The sequence below is a fragment of the Gadus morhua genome, chromosome 16 (genome assembly GCF_902167405.1).
Source record: "Gadus morhua chromosome 16, gadMor3.0, whole genome shotgun sequence".
Lineage (NCBI taxonomy): Eukaryota > Metazoa > Chordata > Actinopteri > Gadiformes > Gadidae > Gadus > Gadus morhua.
This window is the reverse complement of record NC_044063.1, coordinates 2,592,429-2,604,963: the sequence shown is the minus strand read 5'-3', so window position 1 is coordinate 2,604,963 and position 12,535 is coordinate 2,592,429. Positions and strand designations below refer to the sequence as shown.

Here is a 12,535-nt window from a genome sequence, read left to right as displayed (position 1 = left end):
GGGTCCGTGGCCAGAGCATTGGCTGGACTGCAATCCCTCAAGTTGGAGTTGGCCGAGAACTCCGGTATTGGTGACCCAATAGCTGGATGGATGGAGAACCTGTTTGGTAGGTGGAGAGGTATGATCCAGTCAGTACTCATCGCGGGAATAATGGCATTAGCCGTGGTAACTGTTATCAGCTGCTGTTGTATTCCCTGCGCACGAGGGCTACTGAATCGACTGATCACCGCAGCAGTGGGCGCTACACAAGTGCCAGGCGACATTCATGCTTACGTAGGAATCAGATATAATCAGTTGAACTTAAATGACATACCACCTGAGGAACCCGAACCTATCCAGTTACAATATATAGAATAAAATGCCACCATTTGTAGCACCTGTGTCTAAGATAATCAATATCCTGGATTTACTTGAATAATTAATTATTGAACCACCAAGACGAGTTGTGTTTGTTATAATATAGTATTGTTTGGTTGCGAGTACAACTCGTTATTTCTGAATCGCTGCATTGATAATGGTACTGTTGATCTTCCTTGAGACGATTGTTTTACAGGCCACCTGTTGCTGACACGACGACGGAGAACCTGTGAGGAGGCTCCCATGGTGTAGGAGTAACCTCTCTGAGATGAGCCCTTGACAAGGAGGGACGAGTCTTGGGTTCATGAATTACAGACCCGACGGCGACAGTAAAAACAATGACTACAATAATAACATCGCCCAAACCACCCACATGAACCGGCACACCAATACACGAAGATCACTTGAACTCCCCAAATCCATGCCCAAACCACCCACAGGAACCGGCACACCAATACACGAAGATCACTTGAACTCCCCAAATCCATACCCAAACCACCCACATGAACCGGCGCACCAATACACGAAGATCACCTGAACCCTCCAAATCCATTTTAGTTTATCAATCATTTTGAAATTTTGAAATTGTGTTATGACCATCAATTTTTACGTTACTTTCGCACCTGTTGAATATTTTATGACCTTGTAGTACATGACCAAAAGTATTAGCTCAGGATTTCTATTGATGGTTTTGTTTGTGTGCTGTTTGGCCATGTGATTGTATGATAACAAGATTCATGTTCATTGTTGTATTGTTAAATAATGACCTGTATTTTCAACAAGACCCACAACGTGAATGCCGTCTCAGTATTATGGGGACGCGTAGTGGTTTTTCCCCTCTCTTCAAGAGGTTCTTCCGCGACGGTTGATGGTGTTGATGATAGATTCTACTTTGACTATGTTTTCGGTGTGGTAAATGGTGTTTATAATTTAAAATATTATTGTATGGTCATCTAAGATGACCAAGGAGGGACTGTTACGTATTTTAGGAACACAAGCTGTATTTCCCTCACTTAACCAATAGGGGGTAGGACCAAATATATAAGCCGTAAATACTACACATAGCCACAAGGGAAAGCAGGACATTACTGAAGGCTACAATAGATACTTTAGCCACTGAGGGCAGCAACACAGACCGGGCGAGGAAAAACCGAGGATTACGTCACACCGGTTCCTCTCCAAGTCTTCCGGTCCTCGCTGAGTCCATAAAGGAGTCCACCTGGCCATGAAAACCTTAGAGCTCTCTCGGCAGCGATTACCATACGTGGGTTTGTGGTCAGGATCAGCTAGGAGAACACTCTCGCACGTGCTTAGAACACATCTTCAATCTCTCTTTACTTCAGAGCATCAGTTTACCATACCGAAAATACTTTATACAAATAAAGTCTCTTTAAAGCTATTCCTTTGGATTCGACCCCTCCTTCCACGAAGAAATACGTAATAGTGTTGAAATGAGATCCATAACTGCCAGGTAGGCGGAGAGGCTGAGTGGGTTAGGCTACATTGTGCGTCCACAATCTTAATACAAACCTGTTGGTCGGCATCAGGTGTGCTGCATACACGAAGGCTACGTGGACCCACAGCTATGGCAGGTAAGCCATGATTGAACTGTCGCCAACGTTTTTGGGCCTTCTAAAGTGGTTGTTTTATACTGTAGTATTGAAATGGAAAATTACTAAATCCTCACCTCAAACAGAATTAACTATGTTAACTCTGTTTTGGGACCTTTCAGATTGCGTAACAATTTACGCGGTGTTGTTCATATTAACATGTTGCTGCTTGTGTTGGCTTTATTAATAAAACTATCAGTAGGAAGCCTGTTTCTGGTAGAACTACATTTACAATGTTTTACCTTTGGACAAAAGTAATGGGCCTACGATACGAAATAGTGTTATTTTATACTGCTACGCGTTATCTGGAGAGGCTTATTTGGGTGGCTACAATGTGACAACAATTAGGTGGAGTAGATAGAAGAACCTATTGGTCTGCATGCATGAAGCACGTCATGAAAGAGAATATTTCTAACGAATGAAAAACAACGCAAGACAAAGGAAGTTGGTGAGGTCAAAACAAAGCAGATTCAAATTGGGTTATAATGCATCTGAACAAAGTCCCGTAGCCCACGGCGACCCAGAACTATGGCAGGGAAGCCGTGTTTGTCATAAAACTATCTTGGGACTTTGTAACATTTTGGTGCACCCTATTACGCTACTGTAGCCTATGATATTTGATGCACATTGGTTTTATAATAATGGAGAATGATCAGTGTCAGAGTTTTTTTGTAGAGTAAATTGGTCGGGCTATACTATGCTATTGTAATGGAAAATTACAAACTGTGTAAAGTTCAGATCCACTTGTGTTCTGTAGATTCCTGATACATTCAGGGTCTGTGTATGTCCACATAACACTTGAACGACCAGTCCGCGTCGATACGACGTCGGCATCGACCATTAAAGCAAATAAACTCTTAGACATGTTGCTTTAACACGACTAAACACGTAATATTTAGATTTAGATTAGACACGTTAATGTCGGGTAGATAATCACACATCAAACCTCTCATTTTGGCGGTTTAAAGGTCCCATGGCATGCGACTTTGTGAATGCTTTAAAGGAGCATTTCACCGGTGGAGGTATGAATATGTATTGAAATTGGGTCCTAGTCGAATAATAAAATAAAATTCTAATTTGGTGCCGTCTTCACCGAGAAAAGGCAGAAAGTGACTTTTTGGCGTTTGTGGATTGAAGACAACAACTCCCACCATGCACCACGATGCACAGCTTTGCTGGCGGCCACTCCCGCTGATCATCTCCGCCTATCGGACACCTCCTTGTTCCATCTACTAATGCCGCTTTTCCACTGCATGGTACCAGCTCGACACGACTCGACTAGACTCGACTCAGCTCGCCTTTTTTGCGTTTCCACCGCGAAAACATGGTATCTGGTACCTGAAGTGGCTGCTTTTTCTAGTACCGCCTCGCTCTAGGTTCCAAGCGGCTGAGCCGATGCTAAAAGGTGACGTCGGCAGACGGCCGGCCACTGATTGGCCAGAGTGTGACGAAGTCACGAGAGCGACATGGCAACCATGCTGGTAACAGCCATAGCAGCGCCGCAGCCAACATATTCCACTTCTTCAACATGCCAGCTAATAATACGAACACGAATACCATCGCATCGATGTTCTCCATTGTTGTTATGTGGGTTCTGTCCATGTGTGGGTTACGTAGGTGTTGTTTGAGTCGCGTACAAAAATACGTCACGGCCCTTTCGCGCAGCCGAACCCGCCCACGTCCCGGAGGTACTATTTGCGGTGGAAAAGGACCCGTGCTGCTACTTTATTCTGGGTGGAAATAGTAACATAGTTACGCCATTAAATGCGTTTATGTAAACATTTTTAGCGAGAAATGTGCATTTTACTTTCATAATGTTCGCTCGTTGAATGTGAAGGATGTTTGGTTTGATAGTTATGACGAAGAGGGAACGCTCCATTCACTTGCATGGACAGCGTCTCTGGTTGCTAAGCAACCTCAACGTCTTGGCGGACTATCTGCTGATCAACACTACGAATGCTGGAAACACACCAGACACACCATGTGAAGTTATTTAACCCGATTATTGTTATTTATATCCGGGATTATTTAATCTAACCCGATCTAAACTCTATCATGCACCCAAACACGGCGGTGTTTGGGTTTCCTACCTCAGACTCCTAAATCCAGCGCAGCCACAGGCGCGTTGGCGCGTTGAACCATTTTTGTGACACACAATGATCAAGCGTCAAGTTAGGCACGTTACACGCGTTTGGTGTGGCCGTAGGTTTCACCCAAAAAATTGGCTTCGTGTTGACGGGGCCAAGAAGGCGAACACACGTCACCAAGACGGGGAGACAGCGCCAGGCGATTTACACCACTATCTGCCAATGGATCGTGGATGCCTGGGCTGATATAACAGTCTCAACTGTGGTCCAAGCTTTCACGAAGGCAGGAATAATCACTGAACTGCCAGGCAACAGCAGCGACACTGACTCGGATAATGACGAGAGGGATCCGGGCATGTTGGATGCCGTACTCGCCCAACTGTTCAATTCGGACCCACAAGAATTCGAGGGATTCGTAGACGGGGAATGAACTGAAAAAGTGAGCTTATTGTTAAGAGATATTGATATTGATCAGATATTGATGAGATATTGTTAATATGCACATTAACGTTTGAACATCGTTACCATGGGAGTGACCGGAGTTGTCAGAACGCTTAATAAAGTTTGACTTTATCTGACTGTTTTGTTGACATTCCCTTTAGCACAGCTCGGTCTAGTCGATGCATAACGCAACCCCATTCAAACGTTTGACTGCAGTATCTTCTATGCTATGCGCCTAATAATCCGGTGCGCCCTATATATGAAAACAGTTCTAAAATAGGCCATTCATTAAAGGTGCGCCTTATAATCCGGTGTGCCTTATAGTGCGGAAAATACGGTAGTCCTCGTTTGTATTTCTTTCGAAATGGTGAACTTTTGCATGGTGCCATCTTCTATGTCAGATCCAGTACCCTCCGCCATTGTACTTCAGTTTTATCAACAGCCTCTGTTATCTTAGCTTCAGACGCTGTGGATGTTAGTTTCTGCTGGTGAAGTCCCACCCACTGGCACTGCTCTAATAGGTCTGTAGCGTCAGTGGGTCCCACCCCCTAGAGGGGGGTGGGACTAGTGTTTGTAGTCTTACGAGAATCCTCCCCTCTTACACTTCCTATTTTCTTGTACGCAAAAATCGTCATATTGCGTCATCTAAAACAGGAAGTGTTGGAGATCGATACGGATCTCTCCAGTGTCTCCAGAAAATAAGGGAATGATGCTAGACCATTCAAAAATATGCGGGGGGTTCTAAAAATACAAAGCTTATGTGAAATGGGTGAAGTTGCCCTTTAATATAGATATTAGTGGGCCCCAAGCACAGTATTTGAAGAGGTTCCCGAAATTCAGCCGTGGTGCAGAATTACAGCCACTACGAGCCAGTCGCACATTGAGCTTTCCCCAAATGCATCGTTTCGGTGTCTGTAGCTTTAATGCAAATGAGGAGGAGAGCCATGCGCTCTGTTTACAGTGGATGTATCGCAATGGCGAGGCGCACACAGCCTTTAGCCGTGTTCTGTAAATATTCTAGAACACACGGGAGTCCTGGAGCTCTATATCTAAATAATATCATATTATAAATAGATATCTATATCATATAATATATATTATCACGGCCAAAAGCTTTGTTAGCCTCCAGACGATATTGAAGTAGACTGAACCACGACATTGAGGAGAAAGGGATTGTTGCCCGCAGTTGTCTCCCGCCGGAACCTCGCTGCCGAGGGACCACGGACCGCCTCGGCAGCGGTCAGCGCTTATGCACCACCGCCTCCTGCAGCGCCGAGATGGTGGTCCCTCGGCAGCGGGAAGCGGGGCTCAAGCGGGAGACATTCGCGGGCAACAATCCCTTTCTCCTCCATGTCGTGGTTCATGTACTTCAGGGAGTCAAAGCTAAAGTCCCTTTTCCCCAATTCCTTCTCAACTATGGCTGAGATAACCCCGACTACGAGTCTCGTTGTGGAAATACCAGAGACGAGAGTCCGACGTGTTATGCACCATAACACCAACAGCAGAACGGTTATCCAAATAACTAGGAAGTGTACAACACTTGCGTTACAGTCTTGGAGCTCTATATCTAAATAATATCATATAATACATCTATATCTTATAATACATATTATCAGAAGCTGTGTGCGCCTCCAGACGATATTATGAATAACAAACGACTGCATCGGGTTCTCCGACGTCTCTGGTTCTTCCACTTCCACATCGATCTGAAGTAGACTGAACCGCGCGCTGCCTGCTGCCGGCTGCCCGCTGCCGGGCGGTGGTGCCTCACGGCAACCGGCAGCATGCAGCATGTCGCAGTTCATGTACTTCAGGGAGTCAAAGCCAAAGTTTCTTTCCCCCAATTCCTTCTCAACCATGGCTGAGATGACCCCCACTACAGTCTCGTTGTGGAAATACAAGAGACGTCAAAGAACCAATGTGTTATGCGCCATAATACCAACAGCAAACACTTGCGTTACACTGTGTGTAATCACACACACACCATGTGGCGCTCGCATGGCCGTAGCTCATTGTCTTATTGGTGGGCCAAATTCTCTGGGCGGGCAAGGCAGAGAAAGAGGAGGAGCTTATTCCCTTATGACAACATATGGGACCACATTCCAAATCAGCGTGCCTGAGCTTTCATTTTTTCAAAGGCGAGCAGGATACCTAGTGCTTGTTTTACACCGATAGCAAGTTTTAGCCACTGGGGGCGATCGGCTGGCTAGGGGAACTCATATTAATGTTATAAAACCTCATAAAGGGAGATTTTCATGCCATGGGACCTTTAACGTGTTAATAGGCGACACAGCCAACTAGTTGTTCCATTCTTATTTAATCTGTTTTTTAGAAACATTACAGCATAAAGCCATCAATTTATCTCTACTTGTCAAAGCTGGTTGGATTGTTTCCTCATGGTCCGTTGTTGCTAGTCTCATACATTCTCTAAATGGGTGGCTTCATAAGATATTATGGGAACTTTTTTAAACTTCACCATCCCCCGCTGTACATTTAAATTGGCTTCTTCTAAACCCGAGGCTGTTGTTTAATCGTTCCCTCTACGGTCAGTGTTGCCAGATTGAGCGGGTCCATACAATTATTATGTTATCATAATTATTTTTTACAAAAATCAATCAATTCCAATAGACGTGAGGTTGAGTTGACTTTTCGATTCTACCCAATAGAGTTAATATTAGGGGTGGGGGATGGGCATCTGTCCAATAGTAATGAGGGGCGAGGGAGGGCCATCAGACCTGTCACTCAAACCTCTGCACCAGTCTTAAGCAGATTTGATTCATGATGTATTAGTGGAGCTGACGTGGACTGAACATAGTCTGGTTGATGTTCTTTAAGTTCAAATGATTTCAAGTTGAATTTCTACTTAAATAAAGATAATTAGGTTTGTAGCCTCACCTTAACCCCTCACACCCATTTCTAAAGAGGTAATATCTACATTTTGGTTGACTTGTACATCATCTCGATAGGTGGAACTTGACCTGCCTGTGTGTGGATTGTCGTTGTCTTTTTCCAGCCAGAGACTATAAAGCCAGCTCCCCGGGGCCGGATCTGTCTGATAAGCTGCTCCGGGATGTTGCAAAAACTCTGGGACAGGAGTGGGAGCAGGTGGCCCTCCACCTGGGGCTGAAGAACGAAGATCTGGATGAGATCAAGAAAGAAAAGAAAGACGAGTACACGCAGAGACGGAACATGTTGCGGCTGTGGAAGGACCGAAGACCAGGAAAGGCCACAGCACAGTACCTGCTGAGAGGTCTGGAAGACATGAAGGACCTACCTGACGAGACTCGACGGTTATTGAAAGGTAACGTACTTCACCCCCACACACACAGGGGTGGGGCGGGGGGTATTTTAGATGTGGTTCCGTAGTGTATATGGCTTTATTTAGTGGGAGTCTTTGTAATATATGTTTGTAGTTTAGCCTAACCCAGCCACTTCAGGGGGCATGCCAGCTCAACTAGGTGTCGGTCCCAAGCCTGGATTAAAGGGGAGGGTTGGCATCAGGGTTTGTGTGTGTGTGTGTGTGTGTGTGTGTTTGGGGGGGGCTTGACCCATTTCTTCCCCAGGGCCCTTCATTGAGTTGTTCCGTTTCGTAAAGGTACACTTTTTGGACGTATTTAATGTGTCCGCTCTCACTGATTCCCGTTAACTCATTGCATGGCTTAAGGTACGTGGTTTTAAAGAGTTGCACAGTTGGTATACACATTCAAGAAACCGAAAAGACTAGGGCTGTAACGATACGCGTATCGAAACCGAAATCGCGACACTCAAAGCCACGAACCTGTCTCGCGGTGTGAGAAGGCAGAAGCGCGATATGCCCTTTCTAACTCACCTGTCAAATTGTCAGATTGAAATTTGCTAATAATTTGTCGAAATAATAGTCTGCTGACAGCGCCCCCTCCTATCGATGCCGTAAGTATGCGACGAGATGCCCTCTCTGTGATGACAGCTCTCCGTGGCTACGGAGGATTGCATTTCTCCACAGCCGTCGAAGTCCTCATATGCGATATGAACGACATTTATCCAGAGTGGGCCAAGCGCGAAAAAAATTGCCTGTGTGATCCTGTCTCTATTGTTTTGTGTGATTTGACTGGCAGTTTGTCTGCTTATAGGTCGGAATGAAGCGGCCACCGATTATTGACAGGATGGGTCCTTTATTCTACCGGACTCGTTTGCTTCTTCACTAGACACACGTGCTACCACTCGCTCTTCTCACTCGTCCACTCACTCACTGACGTCACTCACACACACATACGCACACTGCCATTCTCGCGCACACACATATGCTACTCGTTGTTATGCTACTCGTTGTTAACACTATGGCCCAATCCCGTTTCTTTGCTCACTGTCTCAACCCTACATCTCAACCCTAACCCTCATGCTCATTGCTACCCCTCATTGCTACCCCTAACCGATCCCCTACCAAATGGGACAACCCTACCCTGTGACGTCATCATGGCCTCCCCGTGCCCCCTAGCAGATAACCAGACCCCTGGTAATGTTACAAGAGACAGACTGGCTGCCATGGTCTCGGGCAACGAGCAAGACCCATTGTAAAGATTTTTAACCTGAAATGGTATTTATATTTTGTAATTGGCATGTTTAAATAAAGTGTTAAAAAAAAAATAATACTATTTGTCCCTCGTAATATACCTTTATTTTGAATGTCACTTAGCTACATGTTTAAGGTGGTATTAGGGTGCACTCACACTAGGCCATCTGGCCGTGGCCGTTGGCCGTTTTCACACCTAACCGTGCTCAAATGGCCCCATTGTTCTCTGGCCTGCACTCACACTAGGCCATCTGGCCGTGGCCGTTGGCCGTCGCAGCTGTGGCCTGGCCATGGAAGGCTCTTGTACATACGTCATCACGTCGTAACACATCATCACCAAGCGTCCGCTGCATGGACCATAATAAAGTCTGCCGCCAGTAACAATGGACAACAACACAGAGAACACACCAACAGTTGAACCACTTGACGCAATGTTTACCGTTTAATGGGAAAGAAGGCTCGTCACCTTTATTATGTCCGTGGTCGTCGCATTGACTATACGTAATCCAGCTCAGGTTGCGTAGCGCGTGTCGGCTCATTAGCATCTGTACCGTAGCGGCCCGTGCCGTAGCAGCACACCTCTCCCAAGTGGCCAAATTGGCCCGGCCTGGCCAGACTGGCCACACTCACACTGGCAGATTTGAGCATGGTTAGGTGCTAAAACGGCCACGGCCACGGCCAGATGGCCTAGTGTGAGTGCACCCTTAGATAATAATCGGTTATGAACAAGAACACTTTAGAAGAAACACTTTATTTAAATAAGAAACACTGAACCACACATCTAAAAATACACACATACGCATCTAAAAATACACACCCACGCACACCTAAAAATACACACACACACACACACACACACACACACACACACTCTCTCTCTCAGCTTTTGAGAGAATGGTGGAGAATCACATCTTCTCCACCATTTCGCCAACTTTGCCTCGCTCTCCTCATGCCTCGCCTGCCCCCTGGCACTCTCCTCTTGGAAGGGGTGTCTGGGGTGGTGGAAGAGGTGCCTGGGGTGGAGGAGCATGAGGGAGAGGTGGGGGGGCTGGTGGCAGTGGACTCAACGAAGTCCTGAAAGAAAACGAATAAGAAGGAAATAGGAATTATATGCCAGAACTGGTTGATATGGCCATATGTTATGCACAATATATAATAGCTATGTACACAATATAGTATTGCCAAAAAATACATTGATTAACCATGTAATATTACTAATATAATATAATATATTAGTATATATAATATTACTTATAGAATATTACTAATATAATATATTAGTATAAAGCTTATTTTTAACCTGGAGTCACTAGAACATGGAAGATCTGGATATCATACGACATGATATCCAGCCCGGTCGTATGCAGCCCGGTCTGCAGCCCGGCCGAGAACCGGGGTCGGGCGGCCCGCGAAAGTCGGCCACAGACTTTCGCGATCTTCCGAGAGTCCGCAGCCGGGCTTCGAAGCCCGCGGCCGGGCTGCAGAGTATAATTAATAAAATAATTACTAGTTAATTACAGAGAAAACACTTACATTTGTGTTTTTCCAATCCTGTCGCATCTTTTCGCCCTCCATCTTGTCTAGGATATTTCTTGATTTTCTGTTTTCTCGCAAGGTATTGTGGGAGCAAGTCAGAACTGAAGCGCTTTGAGGGTGCCCATTGAAAATCTCAATTTTGAGGGGATGTTAGCCCTCCCCCTACCCCTTAAGCTACCTTTAAACTGGTATTGGGACATGGCTCCACGGCGCGTGAACGCGCAACAGCGAGGGTTAGGGCTGAGATTTTGAAGCGAGCCAAGTAATGGGATTCAACCTATGCCTCGTCTTTTGCGACGTTCATGTTAGACATTCATGTTTTTCCCCATCTAATGAAAGTTAGGCTATTAAACATGTTGCATTCTATACGGCCTGATTATGTCATTATTTAAGCTACAAAGCCTGATAAGAAGCGCTAATAAGGATATTTGACTAAACCAACCAAACAATTGAGGGTTTTTGCCTACCAGCAAAAAGCATCCTCCAACTGCAATCTTTGGTTATTTCTTTATTAATTTAGCTATACTTTAATAGTATTCTTTCGTGGGTCAAAAATCGTGATACAAACCAAATCGTGAGTTTGTGTATCGTTACAGCCCTAGAAAAGACTGAATAGGTGTGCGTTATCCAATGTGTTGGGCCGGTCTGGTCCAAAATGCCCGGGCCGATTCTTTTTGTCCCAGTCCGCCCCTGCTGTCATTACCTATAGTGACGCCTCTGGCTGTCAATATTATGCTCACTATTGAGTTTTTTGCCAATCCCGCACTTGTGATCAATTATTGTAAAGGTTATGATTGTAAATGCATTTGGCCTTCTGCATTCTTGTTAGCATTTTGCAATGAACGTTAGCATTTTGCAATGAACGGTCAAAAGTTATTTTGACCGTTCATTGTTGGTATCTTGTAGGAACTTGGCAGCACAGATTTAATTTTGGCATTCCAGCGAGGAGTGGCAAACAATAGAGCAGACCATGAGCGCAATGTTTTTTTACAATTATCGTATGCATTCCAATTGATTTTGGCATGTCTGACATTCAGAACATGTCAGGAATCAATCTGCTGGTCTCATGAAGTCAGGCAGTAGGGAACAGAGGAGTTTGTTCATGTCACAGCAGCCTCAGTTCGAAGTGTGGGAGAGAGAGCACAGGTTACAGAGCACACAACAGCATTTGTATTTTGCTATTCGCAGCATGTGACAAATACCAGATCTAGTATGTAAATATAAGAATATGTCTACATCCCACAGAATCCCACAGTCTGCTTTAACAGATCCTCTCAATGGCTCAACAAGGAGCTCTCCACTCACTTAAAGTGGAGGCTGTCGTCTGGAGCGTCAAAGTAAGAGAAGTGGTCTGACGGTACATACAGAGATGTTTCAGCAGCACCAACAGGACTTAAAAAATGCACACAACTGCCACTATTCCAACAGTATCTATAACGGAAGGGGAATGACAAGAGTACTGTTCTCTACAGAAAACAGGCTCTTCTGACCTTCTAACTCTGTGGCCATCTCCTTAGATTAGATTAGATTTAGATTAGATTCAAACTTTATTGTCATTGCACAAGTAAGGACAACCAGTACAACGAAATGCAGTTTAGCATCTAACCAGTAGTGCAATCAATAAAACGTTTTTGTTAAAGCAGCGCTATAAGAATAATAATAATAATAATAATACATAAGACAGATAGCATATAGCAGCTGGTCAACAAAGTTAAAAATATCCAGTCAGTTTTTAAAGTGCATATAGCTCTGAGGGTCCATAGAATGCACTATGAATATAAAGTGCAAGTAATACATAAATGGTTAATACAGTTGATCCACATTCATTTTAAAGTGCATATAGTTCTGAAGGGTCCATAGAATGCAGTATGAATATAAAGTGCATATTGAAGTGCATAAGTAAAGTGCATAGGTGGTTTGAGGTAGTCAGACTGACCCTAGTCCATGTTCAAGAA

At 44.8% G+C, this 12,535-nt stretch overlaps 2 protein-coding genes across 1 annotated transcript in view; both read left to right on the top strand.

Moving 5' to 3' along the window:
- The window catches only part of LOC115560668 (vitellogenin-2), a 434,163-nt gene that overhangs the window by 382,622 nt on the left and 39,006 nt on the right, over positions 1–12,535 (top strand).
- LOC115561049 (uncharacterized) overlaps positions 1,901–12,535 on the top strand; it is a 97,838-nt gene continuing 87,203 nt past the window's right edge. The window contains exon 1 of the mRNA XM_030380836.1: positions 1,901–1,949. The gene's annotated coding sequence lies outside the window, so the exon portion shown is untranslated. The remainder of the gene's footprint in view (positions 1,950–12,535) is intronic.